Here is a 13,762-nt window from a genome sequence, read left to right as displayed (position 1 = left end):
GTTGTCAAGGGGAAGGGTGGTTGTCAAAGGGATAGTTAGGGAGTTTGGGATGGACATGTACACACTGCTATATTGAAAATGGATAACCAACAAGGATCTACTGTATAGCACAGAGAACTATATTCAGTATCCTATGATAAATCATAAAGGAAAAGAATTTTTTAAAAAAGAATGTTTATATATATATGTATACCTGAATCACTTTGCTATGTATCAGAAATGAACACAACATTGTAAATCAACTTCAATAAGAAAAGGCCCCCTCCATAAATAGTGAGGACTTGGTGTCAAAGTCCTGCAGTGTTCATTCATTATTCAGTAAATATTTACTATAACACGTAACATCTTTCCAGTTCCTGGGGATCTGTGAGTAAGAGTAATGCAATCAATTCTCATGGGTATTATGGGTCTAACAGGGAAGACAGGCATTAAGTAAATCATCATAAAAGTAATAAATACTACAAAAAGGAAACCATAAGGTGCTAACGGAATGCCAACTTAGTCTGGGGAAAGAGCCTGGAATATGAAACAATATGTAAACAAACATTCAGAAAATGAGAAGGAGATCAGCAGATGAGGAGTTTTCTGGCATTTTCTGTATTTGCTATCAGCCACTGTAATATCTTTAGCTTCAAACATTACACAAGGAAGTTGTGGCTTCTACTGAAATAAATTTCTGGCCCGTAAAAGAATGTTTTTGGATGCATATCAATTAATATTTAAGAATTACTTGGTGATCTGCAAATCTTGGGAAAGCATACAGGGGTGTGGATATTTAAATGGCCTGAGTGAGTCTTCTGCAAACCATCATCTCATGGAAGCAGGTCACTGAGACCTAGATGGTTTTTAGACTGGCTAGCAGAACACAATGGTTGACTCCAGCTGGGCAGTCTATGCATCAGAGCCTCCCTTCCACTAACAATTTATTTCTCCATCTCTGCTGGTGAGAAGGGTGAGAAAGAACAGCTTACCTCCTATTGACTTCAAAAGGAGTCTGAGCCTGACATCTCTGCAGCTGGCAAGCGTTGCTTTCCTGGTATTTCCCATTTGTTTGTCAGTGGAGCTCCTGTGACTTGAGGGATGCCCCTGTCAATCCAAAAAGAAACAAGGGAAGGGAGAGAGGGGGTAAGACTCTTCCTGCCTCTGACAATTCAGGTGCCCTGAATGCCTCAACTCTACAGGGAAGTTTTCTCTTAACAAACACTTAGAAGGACATGAAAAGACCTCTACAGAGACTTCAAATGCTGCAGCTGAGCTTTCTTCTTTCTGAACCCTGCATTCTGTCTGAGGCACACTTGGCATGATTAGCTCTTAGGCTCAGATGGTAAAGAATCCACCTGTAATGCAGGAGATCTGGTTTTGATCCCTGGGTTGGGGAGATTCTCTGGAGAAGGGAATGGCAACCGACTCCAGTATGCTTGCCTGGAGAATTCCATGGACAGGAGCACTTGGCAGGCTACAGTCCACAGAGCTGCAGAGTCAAACATGACTGAGTGACTGACACTTTCACATCTCATATTTGAGACAGCAATGTTATCCCAAATGTCACCTGAAGTTCAGCTATGAAGCTTTGGTTATGTGGAGGGATAACAGCTTGTGTGATGGTTTCTGTGCTCATGAAGGGTGTGTGTTAGCTCGATGCATGAAGCAGGGCACCCAAAGTTGGTGCTCTGGGACATTACAGAGGGATACATGAGGAGGGATGTGGGATGGGAGTTCAGGATGGGGGGGACACATGTATACCCATGGCCGATTCATGTTGATGTATGGCTTAAGCATCACAATATTGTAAAGCAATTATCCTCTAATTAAAATAAATTAATTAAAAAAATAAATTGATGCCCAGAAAAGGAAAAAAAAAAAAAACTATTAACAGGGACTTCCCTGGCAGTCCAGTGGTTAAGAATTCACCTTCCAATGTAGGTTCGATCTACTCTGTAGGGGTGTGGGTTCATTCCCTGGACGGGGAGCTAAGATACCACAAGTCTCATGGCCGAAAAACTAAAACATAAAACAGAAACAGTATTGTAAGAAATTCAATACGAAGACTTTAAAACTGGTCCACATCAAAAAAAAAAAAAAAAAAAACTTAAACAAAAACTTACTTAACTAAGGGAGTAAGGTGGCTAATGAGAATGAAGGCCAGTCACAGAGACAGACATTAACCCTGTAATTACTGAACTGCAGGGGAGGTCCAGGAGTACTGAGGGGAGAGGGAAACAGCCTCAGGCTGGTACAACTTGCTCACTGGTCTGGACATATTTTAGAATTTTAACAACTGGTGTCTGTTGAGTAACTTGATATTTGGTGCAGTGTATACGTCCTAGAAGGACAGGTGTGCACTCCAACAGAACCTGGGCATCAGGGCTGGATTTCAGCGCCTGATTCTTTAACTTAACTATGTGAGTTTCGGGAAGTCGCTTACCTCCTTCAGTCTGTTTTTCTATCAGGTTACACAATAGCTTCCTTCTGGTCCTAACATTCATTTCCAGTATTTCTAAAGCCATGGTCCAGGCACTGTTTTTATTATTCAACACAACATAATGTGTTGTGGTTAAGAGCCTGGGTCTCACTAGTTGGATTAAACTCTCCTCAGTGATCCCAGGCTTATTCTCTAAGTTTTCTTGGTTCCATTTCTTCAAATGTGAAAAGGTGAGCATAATCAATCTATCACATAGGATTGCAGTAGATGAGGGTTACAAGGGATAATGCAAGAAGAGAATTTAGAACCATGCTTGGGTACAGAAGCACTCAAGAGAGGTTACTTTTTATTATATTATGGCCAGAGTGGAGCAAAGAGCTACAGAGTGTTCCTATTTACCCTTCAAACCCATCCATGAACTGCAAGGTTATTTTTCAAGTCCAAGCTGCCTTAGCTCTTGAGCTGTACTCCTAGTGTTAATGGCACATTGAATGTGAGGGGGAGAGGGGACATGGCCCATGTCTTCAGAACGTGTTCCAGGCATGGCCAAGGGCCCAGTCTCTGATGTCTCAATCTGTTCAGGAGGACTCTGCCACATGCCAACTTTTGCTAAACCACTAAAAGATTTAGAGTTTATGGTGAAAGGAGATGTTTAACAAAGGAGAATTCTTCCTTTTGTTGAGATGTGGAAGAGGTATTTCAAGGGCTCTTCCTTTCAGATGTTATCTTTTTCCATCTGGCAGTCTGATTAGGTGGAGGGAAATGATGGAGGCTCTGGATAGTACATCTCCCACATAGGATTTTCCTACTCCATTCTAGTCTGAAGGACATGGACATATGAAAGGAAAGACTCACAACTTCAATATACGGTACTGACAATAAAGCTCCCATCCCCCAATGAATCTATCAGTGAATTTTATCAGTTGAAATCCAGGGAATTTAGAGCCCACTTCATTGAAGGGTCCAGGAAACGTGTTGACTCCAAGCTTCAGGTTCAAGTTGCTCAAATATTTCCACCAAGACTTGTTCTTTGTCCATCTTTCAGCTCAGTTTTTCTTCTATTCTGGCTTTATTTTCAATGAGACTCTTCCCAAGTGGTGACTCCTTAATCCACCAGTAACTCTAGGCTTGGGTTTTGCCAATTTTTCGACCCCAGCAGGTAAACAGCACTTCTTTCCAATCATGCCAACAAAATCCCAGGTAGGAATCTTAGGGGTCCAGCTTGACTTATGTGCCTGTCTCTGGATTTACTGAGGCCAAGGGAAACAACACTCTGACTGACTGGGAACAGGCCACAGACCATTTTCTCTAGCCAAGAGAAATATTCAAACTTCACACACCAAGAATAAGCTGAAGGCTGGTTGCCGCAAAGAAGACTGGAATGTTGTTCTCAAAAGAAGGCAGTCAAAAAACTCAACAGATCCCACTACATACAAGGATTTAGAATGCAGAAAGCCATCCACACACACACACATGCCCACAGATGTTTATCTGGACACTGTAGTGAAAGAGCTGAAATAAATCAGGTGTTAATGTTAATGAATCATTTTGCTGTTTCCTTTTCTTCAGCAAAGTTTTGGAGGCTCATTCATCCAGCAAAGCCTCACCTCTATAGAGCCTTCCCTCTGTGCCTGGTGCTGAGTTAGAACCTAAAGACCAGGCAAGAGCAGGATGTTCTGGCTAGAAGCTCCTAGCCAGAACATGCCACACACTTACTGTATTGCTCTCCAGCACAGATTTCTATATCCTACTATTCTTCTCAAGTAACCATAGACTGGCTTATTTCCCTCTGAATGCTGAGGGCTCCATCTCCAAGTTCCTTTGCTGGAAGGCATATTAGGAAATGGGATGTCCTGCCAGAGACACACACAAGAAATCTGAACTGCATGGCCTTAGGTAAACCCCACTAGGTCTCAGTCAAGGGGTTCCGTTCCCCTGCAGCAGGTGTAAGGATAAAAGGCCAATTGTCCTTAGGAACCTATAGGATAAATAGAAAGAATATGCCCCTGCTAGTTAATCTGCTGGTGATAAAGAGTATTGTTTTATCTCCTGCCATTTCCATGGTTCCATGGGATGAGAACTTTTGTGACACAAAGTCCCCTTTGTCTTTCCAGTCCAAAGAGACGTTTAAATTGACCTTTCATGTATCCCTTGGTTGTCACAATCCAAGCACTGAGTTGGTATTATGCATCGAGGGGATTGTTTTTATTCTCCAAAAGGGACTATCATCTACAGAGATGCTATGATGCTAAAAAACAGCGTGATATTCTCCTGCTTTAAAAAATTAAGTTTTTTTAAGCAGTTTTAGATTTACAGAAAAAATGAATCCAAAGTATAATTACCATCTGCTCCCTCACTCTGCTCTCTCCAACCCACTTTCCCCTATTCACACCTTGCATTAGTGTGTTAGTGTGGTATTTTGGCTATCTTGGTATCTAGTGTGGTATCTTGGCTGTAATTGATGAGCCAAGATTACAACATTATCATAACCAAAAATCCATAGCTTACATTAGGGTTTACTCTTTACAATGTACATTCTGTGGGTTCTGACATGCATAAAGACATGTATCCACCATTACGATATCAGAGTTGTTTTACTGCCCTAAAAATGCTCTGTGCTCTGACTATTCAACCCTCTGTCCTCTCCAATCCCTGACAACCACAGATCTTTTTACTGTCCCCATAGTTTCATCTTTTACAGAATGTCATATAGTGAGGATCATTCACAAAGTATGTGAACTTTTCTAATTGGTGTATTTCACTTAGCAATATGCATTTAAGTTTCCTCCATGTCTTTTTGTGGCCTGAAAAATCATTTTTTTTATTGCTAAATAATCCCTGCTTAAAATTTAAAGCTTTCAGGCTACAACAAGAGTAAAGTTGTCCCTACCTCTTATTTATCTTTCATTGGAATTTTTATAAACCTAAGAGATTACTAGTACTCACCAAAGTTTTTATAAGTGGACTTACTCTATGTGTTACTTGAAAGAATTATTACAGTACGATGATATTACAGTCTTTTTTTTTTTTTTTCAAGACTGGAAGAATGAAGATCAAGTTCTAATATTTCAGTGCCAGCCAAACTAGAGAAGGTCTATTTAGGCTTCAGACAACACTAGTATTCTTGGCATTTTTACTCAGAAGAATTTATATGTGTGTAATTAGTGTTTTTCTGAAAATAAATGATTTTCTGACTTTTCTTTCCCCCCAGCAGTATTAGAGATCCTGTCCACCTGATTAGTAATAACATTTGTTTTTATTTAACCAAGCAATGACATTCATTTTTATTTGACCAACGAATTCTCTTTACTTATATCTCCTAAACAGAATCCACTTTGTTCATGAGAACAGCGGTGGCAGAGTTCCTATTCACTTTTCTGCTATTTGACAGTCATAAAATGTACAGGCTTTAGAATTTAAGGAAGTGGGGCAAGCATCCCTGCTCTGCCCCTTGATTCTCTGCCCCTTGATTAGCTGTGTGTTTTTTAACAAGTCATTTCTCCTCTCTCTCTCTGTTTTTTCTTTTGTAAATCACAGTTAATAATAGACTTTTTCTTGTAAGACTGTTCTGGATATGGAAACAGATAATCCAGGGAGAGCATTAAGCACAGTTTCAACAACAAAGAAATCTTCCTGAAACATCAGCCAAGCCACATCAGGCAACTGGCCTGTGTATAAAGGAAATGCTGAGTACAGAGTAGATGCTTATGAAATTATTTCTGACTGATAAAGAGGGTAAAGGGAGGGTAACCCTGTCACGTGAGAGCTCTCAGAGAACACAGTGGAGGAAGCTGACTTAATAGTGACTGAGTGTCATTGAGCAGATTAGGTACCCCGTGCAATCTTATGGAACCAAGAATATCACTTCTGCTGCCTTTTGGCTCTGCCCCTGCTGAGAGATAGGGTCTTAGCTAATAACTCACATCCTTCTCTTCTCTCTGAAAGCCCATTTCCTGAGCAAATGCATGCTTTGGAGAGGTGGTTAGCGAATAACCCAGATCCCAGGTTTAATGGACAATTTCTTTCAGGTGAAATTGAAGGGTAGAGCATCATTTTCTGTCTCTCCTTCTCACCACTCCCCGCCCCCCCAACCCAATAACTTATCTTATAGTTTTTAATGTCCTAATGGTGCAAGAAATCCCAATCCCATTCAACACGAGAGCTTACTACATCTATACTGTGGGCATCCTTTTTTTTTTTTTTTAATCCTACTTTTGCTTTCTAACCACTTTCATTTTGCAGACAAAGACTCCTTTGCCAAAGGCAGGATAAATAAACTCAGACACATCCTGTCTCTTTCACATCTTTGTTTATCCATAAACTGTCAAAGATACAGATGAAAATCCACTGAAGTGTGCAACGAAGCGGTTAGACAAAGGCCAAATGAGACTGGTGCACAGAAGCTTGATGTTAGGGAAAATATTATCTAAAATGATACCAAGCCAGCTCGGTATGGTGATGTGAATAAATATTAAAGTTACCAACAAAAGATGACCAACTAATTCAGTTAAGAACGGTCTCAATTTGTGTAAAAAAGTAATCATGAAAAAAATCAATGTGAGAACACATCTATATAGTTAGTGGGAAAGTGATTGCACTGCTGCTGCTAAGTCACTTCAGTCGTGTCCGACTCTGTGCAACCTCATAGACGGCAGCCCACCAGGCTCCCTCGTCCCTGGTATTCTCCAGGTAAGAACACTGGAATGGGTTGTCATTTCCTTCTCCAATGCAAGAAAGTTAAAAGTGAAAGTGAAGTCGTTCAGTCATGTCCGACTTTTAGCGACCCCATGGACTGCAGCCTACCAGGCTCTTCCATCCATGGGATTTTCTATTGGAATCTTAATAACTGTGAGATAAGTTAGCTGAGAGGTGGGGGAAAGGTGAGGAGAAGGAGAAAAGCTTAGGGGTTGAGTATAAACTTAAATATGAGAATGGATTTGAAATCTGGCTCCTCGTTTACCTTTAACTGGGTGACACTTCAAACCTCACTTTCCTCATGTGTAGATGGGATAAATTAGTATGTATCTCAGAGGATTATGGGAGAAGGCAATGGCACCCCACTCCAGTACTCTTGCCTGGAAAATCCCATGGACAGAGAGGAGCCTAGTGCGCTGCAGTCCATGGGGTCGTTAGAGGTTGGACACGACTGAGCGACTTCACTTTCCCTTTTCACTTTCCTGCATTGGAGAAGGAAATGACAACCCACTCCAGTGTTCTTGCCTGGAGAATCCCAGGGATGGGGGAGCCTGGTGGGCTGCCATCTATGGGGTCGCACAGAGTCGGACACGACTGATGTGACTTAGAAGCAGCAGAGGATTATCTTTAAAAGATTTGCTAAGATAAAATATAAAAGTGCTTGGTAATGCTTAGCTCAGACAGACATCGAATTAAAAGAGTTGGCAGTTATCTTTAATATGTTAATAAGGAGTGTGAATTAAAGGGCACATAGCATGCAGTGTTGTGCCATTTTTCTGCCATAAAACCTCCTATTCCAGCGCATCCAGTGAGGTTAATGTTCTGCAGAAAACAGTGTGGGAAAAGCTGCCTTAAACAAGCAAACTGAAGACTTAGGTTGGATAGGTGGGTTCTCGTTAGAAATTGAACAGTTTTAAAGTGGTACTTGTGGCTATTTCTGTAACATTTGGGGCATCATATTAGGGGTCAGGAAGATCTTCATGCTGCCCTCATTTCTATGGAAAATCAGATTTCATTTCCATCATGCCTACTAACAGTAGCTTTCTGAGACCCAATGAAAAACAAGAACCGCCTGTTCAAACTGGTTGCAAGATTTGCAAAGCAGTTTTCTTTTTTGATCCCTACCAGGGCAGCAGGCCTGGGTCCATTTCCCCTTGTGTCCCATGAACACAGAAGCCATCACCTCACCTCCCTCGGGCAGGTGCTGTGAACCTGGAAGAAGCATCTGGACCCTCTCTGGAGAAGAGTAAAGTACACGCAAGATTGTGGATGTTTTATGATCTGTAAGAGATGGATCATCCAAGGCTCAGGCTTGCAGCTTGATTTTTTCTCTTTTTAACACAGAAGTTCAGCAGTGAAATTTATTTTCCACAACTCCCCAAGTGGTTTTGCAATAAATCTGTGAATTTAATCAGCCTCCTCTGTTGAGGCAATCTTCCCTAATTGGGTATTTGTGGGGAACAACAGACATGATGACAAAAAGACTTCATCTCTGGAAAAGAGGCCAGAGTCTCATCAGTAACACTGATAATAAAGCTCCCACCCCCAGCCAAAGAAACGGAACACTGGCCTCCAGTGACACCCTCGGCACCAGATTCACTGGTTCCAGGTCATATTTGCTTTCTAGACCATCATCTCATTCTCCTCCTTCCTGTCGCCAATAACAAGAAAATGAAAATTCTGAAATGAAAACTGAGCATCATCTCCAGCACCACACAGGCCAGTAACTAAGTGGACTACTAAGTTGATTTCAAGTTTCCCAGAAGATTGCAATAGAGTAATGCGGAACTGCAATGAGAACTGAGAACAAAGCTAACACAGAATCTGAACAACACAGTCTTGTTTCCTTTCTCTTTCTCTAACTGGGGATTCCCACTCATCTCTGCCAGTCCTGGCACTAATGTTGGGGGTTGGAAGGGCCTCGGGCAGCAATGTCACACACAGAGCTGTTGGCTATCCATTGGCAAAGCAAACTAGTTATTAAAAAAAAAAAAAAGCAGGGATGTTGAGCTAGGTGCCTCATGTTCCCTAATTATTGGACAAATACAATCTCCAGATTGGCTGGTATCTGGCCTGCATAGGTCAGGAGTTGAGAGACAGTGATTCTAGTAATGGAGGCAGGCCTGTCAGGGCTACTCAGCCCTTTTGAAGAGGATGGAGAGGAAGGGCAGATACAACATAGCTTTTTCCATGCTGGAAAATGAGAGAAGCAAAGCGTGGTAATGAATTAGAAGTGGAGCAACGGGAAGAATTTCACAAAGATGCCATCTGTCCCACCTCCATGCAGCTGAGCCTGACATTCTGGCATCCTCTTGGTTCTCTGCCTATGAGAGCATCCTGACACTCAGCCACTCCACCTCTCAAGGCTGTTGGCGGTCAAGAGAGCACGTGGGTGATAAACACAAACTCACCTCTGGTCAGTAGACACAGGACAAAAATGGGAGGAAGAACTCTGAAAAAAATGCCATCTTCCCAGCCAATTGGACCCAAATACAAAAGAGCCAGTGTGCTTCAACTCCTGTAGCTGCAGGCCCTCACTGGTGCGTGAATAGGGGCACTGATGGGGCAGAAATGCAATAAAATCCCAGGTGCCCTCATTTCAGTCCTGAGTTGTGGTTTCTCTGCTTCCTCCCACTGGCCAGCTTCAGCATGAATTGCTCCCAAAACCAACAGTGAAATTTAACCTCCATTCCTTGCAGGAAAAGAAGAAATCCTCGTCTCTTCCGGGAATTTTCTTTTGGTGTAAATCTTGCAGGCTTTGGCATGCCTCTCATATACACACATGCTTGGGGGGGGGGGTGGGTTCCAGATGATCTTTCTTTGTAGAACAGGGCTCTCAACAAGGTGTGGTCTTTGGACAGAAAGGATCAGCATCACCTGAGAACTCATTATAGATGCAAATACTTGGTCTCACCCAGTCCACTGAATTCAAAGCTCTGAGGATTGGACCCAGCAGTCCAATGAACACTTAATTTTGAGAAACACTATACAGGCTGATCATTTCTCCACAATTCCTATTTTTATATCTGTGTCTTTGGTCCTCCTGTTCCCTTCATTTGATATGCTTCTTTCTTTCCGGCTTGGCAGGCTCCTAGTCAGTCTTTGTGAAGTGAAAAGTGAAAGTAAAGTCGCTCAGTCGTGTCCGACCCTTAGCGACCCCATGGACTGCAGCCTACCAGGCTCCTCCGTCCATGGGATTTTCCAGGCAAGAGTACTGGAGTGGGGTGCCATTGCCTTCTCCTAACAGTCTTAAACTTTGCTAAAGACAATATACTTGGTTTACCACAGCAATAAGCATTTTATAAAGTACTCAAGAAATAACACTTATAAAAATAGGAGGAAAATTTTAGGTGAGAGCACAAAACGAAAATCGCCTCATTCTCTGGCAAAGAGTTCTCCCAAAATGTCAAGTCTACAAGAAGAGATGTTTAGCAAAACAGTGTTTGGGCTGACTCAGGCACCAGCGAGTGTTCAGGTGGCCTTTCCTCAGGTTTGCTTCATCGGTGCACGGGTATTTGCAGGCGCCTGCTCAAGGTAGGCCAGGGCGCCCTGGGGGATGTCGGCTGGCTTTTTGTGCTGCATGTTGATGTCCTCCAGCACCTGCTGCCAATGTCTTAGTTTTGTCAAGTGCTTCGGGACCAGAGCATCCTCTCGCTGTAATTCATTCCTCAGTTCTGAGACATCCTCTTTGATAACCTGCTCTGGTTTCTGGACAGATAACTGCAATCTTTTTTGTAGGAAAAAACATTCTGTCTGTCTTGCAATATCCAGGAATTTCTGGATACACTGGTCAACACCAGTTCGAATTTCTTCCTGATCTGTACCATTGACATAATTTTGACTCACCAGAGAAGCAAAGCAAGCTTTGAAATATGACTCCAACTTGTCCACCAAAATACTGTTAGAAGTTCTCGGAACGCCTGGCGTGGCCTGAAGAAGCGAAGCCTGGCCCAGGAGCCCCGATGGAGGTTGCGGAGGTCTGAGTGGCTGTCCAGAGAACATGCCTCCCAGTGGAGCTGAAAGTCAGTCTTTAAAGGCCTCCAAATAATACTCTATTCTATTTATAAGCCTCTCCTGACACCATCTTCTCCACTAAGCAAAACCAACTGCCTTATTTGACTTCAGGCAGCCACTAATATATTATATTGCAATCACCTTGTATGTGTTTTCCATACCAGGCTGAGAGGACAGGAAAATGTCTAATTCAGCAAACAGTTTATACAAAGTATCCAAGCCTCTCATTGTGTTAGCTCTGGTGATGTCAACATAAAATAATGAAAAGCTTAATTAAAAAGTGAGACTGCCTCATTTATACAACTCATTTTTGCATGCCATTTGCATGAGATTGCAAATTCCAGGCTTAAAGTCTTACCTCTGACACGTTACTTATTTAACCCATAACTGTGCTCAAACTATTTAACATTATTTAATCTCATTCACAGGCTTCCCTTGTGGCTCAGCTGGTAAAGAATCTGCCCACAGTGCAGGAGACTTGGGTTCGATGCCTGGGTTGAGAAGATCCCTTGGAGAAGGGAAAGGTTACCTACTTCAGTATTCTGACCTAGAGAATTCCATGGCCTGTACAGTCCATAGGGTCACAAAGAGTCGGACACGACTGAGTAACTTTCACACATAATCTCATTCATAGTAAGGAAACGTTGGTAGTACTTTGTGCTAATAGGTGAATGAATTAGAAATATGCATACAGTGTTCAGCCACAGTACCTGACCAGAGGAAGTACTCAGTGAATGCTTGTTGTTATTGCTAATTACAATAATATCAACATTAGCAGTGTCGCCATCATCATCATATCACTAACAACCTGCACAGCGCCTGGTATACAAAGTATGAACATAAATGTGAGAATTTGAAAAAGGTCAAAGCTCAAGGCTGATCTACTGTCTACACTTCATGGGGTACTTGACACCATAAACAAATTTGACTTTAAGGAAGATGTTTCAGATATTCAAAAAGATACAGAGAACTTTCAGAAATAGCATATCCATGACATTTGTGGCTGCTGAGCTGCCCTTAGCTTTCAAGTTAGTTTCACAGCTCCCTCCTGGGGTCCTCACTCTTTATCTACCCATAAACCCCAAAGGACCAAAGGAAGATACCCATCACATCAGTCTAGACTTTCAACTGCTCAAACATTCGACAGACATCTTGAGGCTGCTATTCTCTCTACTACAATTTAGGGATTGTTTCTGCCTGGCACCAAGAGCTCTGTGGATTGAAACTCCTTTCCCTGATTCCCCATCAATCTCTCTGACATCACTTCTCTGATAAAGCAGCCCACGTACGATGGTATGGAGGTGGATTCTTGGGAAAGGGTCTCATTGCCATGTTAATCCTCTTCCTAAACTGGTTGGAGCCAATAAGGATGTGTCTGGACAGCAGACAGAGTTTATTTCAATAGTAAATGTGTAGCAGAGGCACCGATGGCTTTCAAAAGATGAAAAATGCTAAAATAGTGAATGGGAAAAATGAAACAGTAGACTTTATATGGAAAGAGACTTTATTTTAACCAGGACTTCAAGAACCACAACTGTTTTTTGACAATTAATTTTTTAAGTCACCTAGCTCCTTCTTTTCCTTTTCTTATGTTCCCTTGCCCTTGCCCCATTTCTTCTTTTGTCTTCCTATCAGCATATTCAGGGTCATGGAAATCTACCAAGTCAGATACGAGCATTGCCTACATGCCACATGCATTATGGAACACAATCTCCTTTAATCCCCACAAAAGCTCACTAAGGACTATTACATATAATTTTTTAAAAATAAGGAAAATGAGAGAATTCCCTGGTGGTCTAGTGGTTAGGACTCCACACTTTTACTACCGAGAGCCTGAGGAACTAAGATCCCGCAAGCTGTGTGGTGTAGCAAAAATAATAATAATAAAAAGTATGGAAAAAGAGAATCAAACAGTAAAGTACAATTTTCTCAAGGAGGTATAGCTAGCAAGTATGAGAACCAATATTCTTGGTTCTGAGCTAGATGATTCCAAAGCCGAGGTTATTTGTATTATACTGGGCTTGGTTGCTAAATGCCTTCTTCCAAGTGACCCATGATAACTACATTTTGTGCATCTGCTGCTGCTGCTGCTGCTAAGTCGCTTCAGTCGTGTCCGACTCTGTGCGACCCCATAGACGGAAGCCCACCAGGCTCCCCCGTCCCTGGGATTCTCCAGGCAAGAACACTGGAGTGGGTTGCCATTTCCTTCTCCAATGCATGAAAGTGAAAAGTGAAAGTGAAGTAGCTCAGTTGTGTCTGACTCTGTGCGAGCCCATGGACTGTAGCCCACCAGGCTCCTCCATCTATGGGATTTTCCAGGCAAGAGTACTGGAGTGGGTTGCCATTGCCTTCTCCATGTGCATCTACTGATGGGGAAAAGGACCCCATTTGGACCCCTTGGCCCACCTCATTAGACTAGACCATCAGGACAACTGTTATTTAAGCATGGTTCTCTAAATTATACCCTAACTCTAATCGGCTTTTTCTCAACAATGCCTGTGGCCCTAGGGGAGGGAACACGATGACCACAGGCACAGACTCACTCTAGGGGTTCAGTCTACAGATTTAGCAGCTACATTATTTCTTGAAGCAGAGAAACAAGGTATTTCTGTATCTTACCAATATCTGTAG

General features: G+C 42.3%; 1 long non-coding RNA gene and 1 pseudogene across 8 annotated transcripts in view; one reads left to right on the top strand and one right to left on the bottom strand.

The window, feature by feature from the left end:
* Nucleotides 1-13,762, top strand: part of LOC101906240 (uncharacterized) — a 318,730-nt gene that overhangs the window by 130,693 nt on the left and 174,275 nt on the right. The gene's annotated exons all lie outside the window — the stretch shown is intronic.
* LOC509580 (mediator of RNA polymerase II transcription subunit 28 pseudogene) lies at nt 10,572-11,140 on the bottom strand (annotated as a pseudogene).

Source organism: Bos taurus, chromosome 22 (genome assembly GCF_002263795.3).
Source record: "Bos taurus isolate L1 Dominette 01449 registration number 42190680 breed Hereford chromosome 22, ARS-UCD2.0, whole genome shotgun sequence".
In the NCBI taxonomy this organism is placed as follows: Eukaryota; Metazoa; Chordata; class Mammalia; order Artiodactyla; family Bovidae; genus Bos; species Bos taurus.
This window is presented reverse-complemented; position numbering and strand designations above follow the sequence as displayed.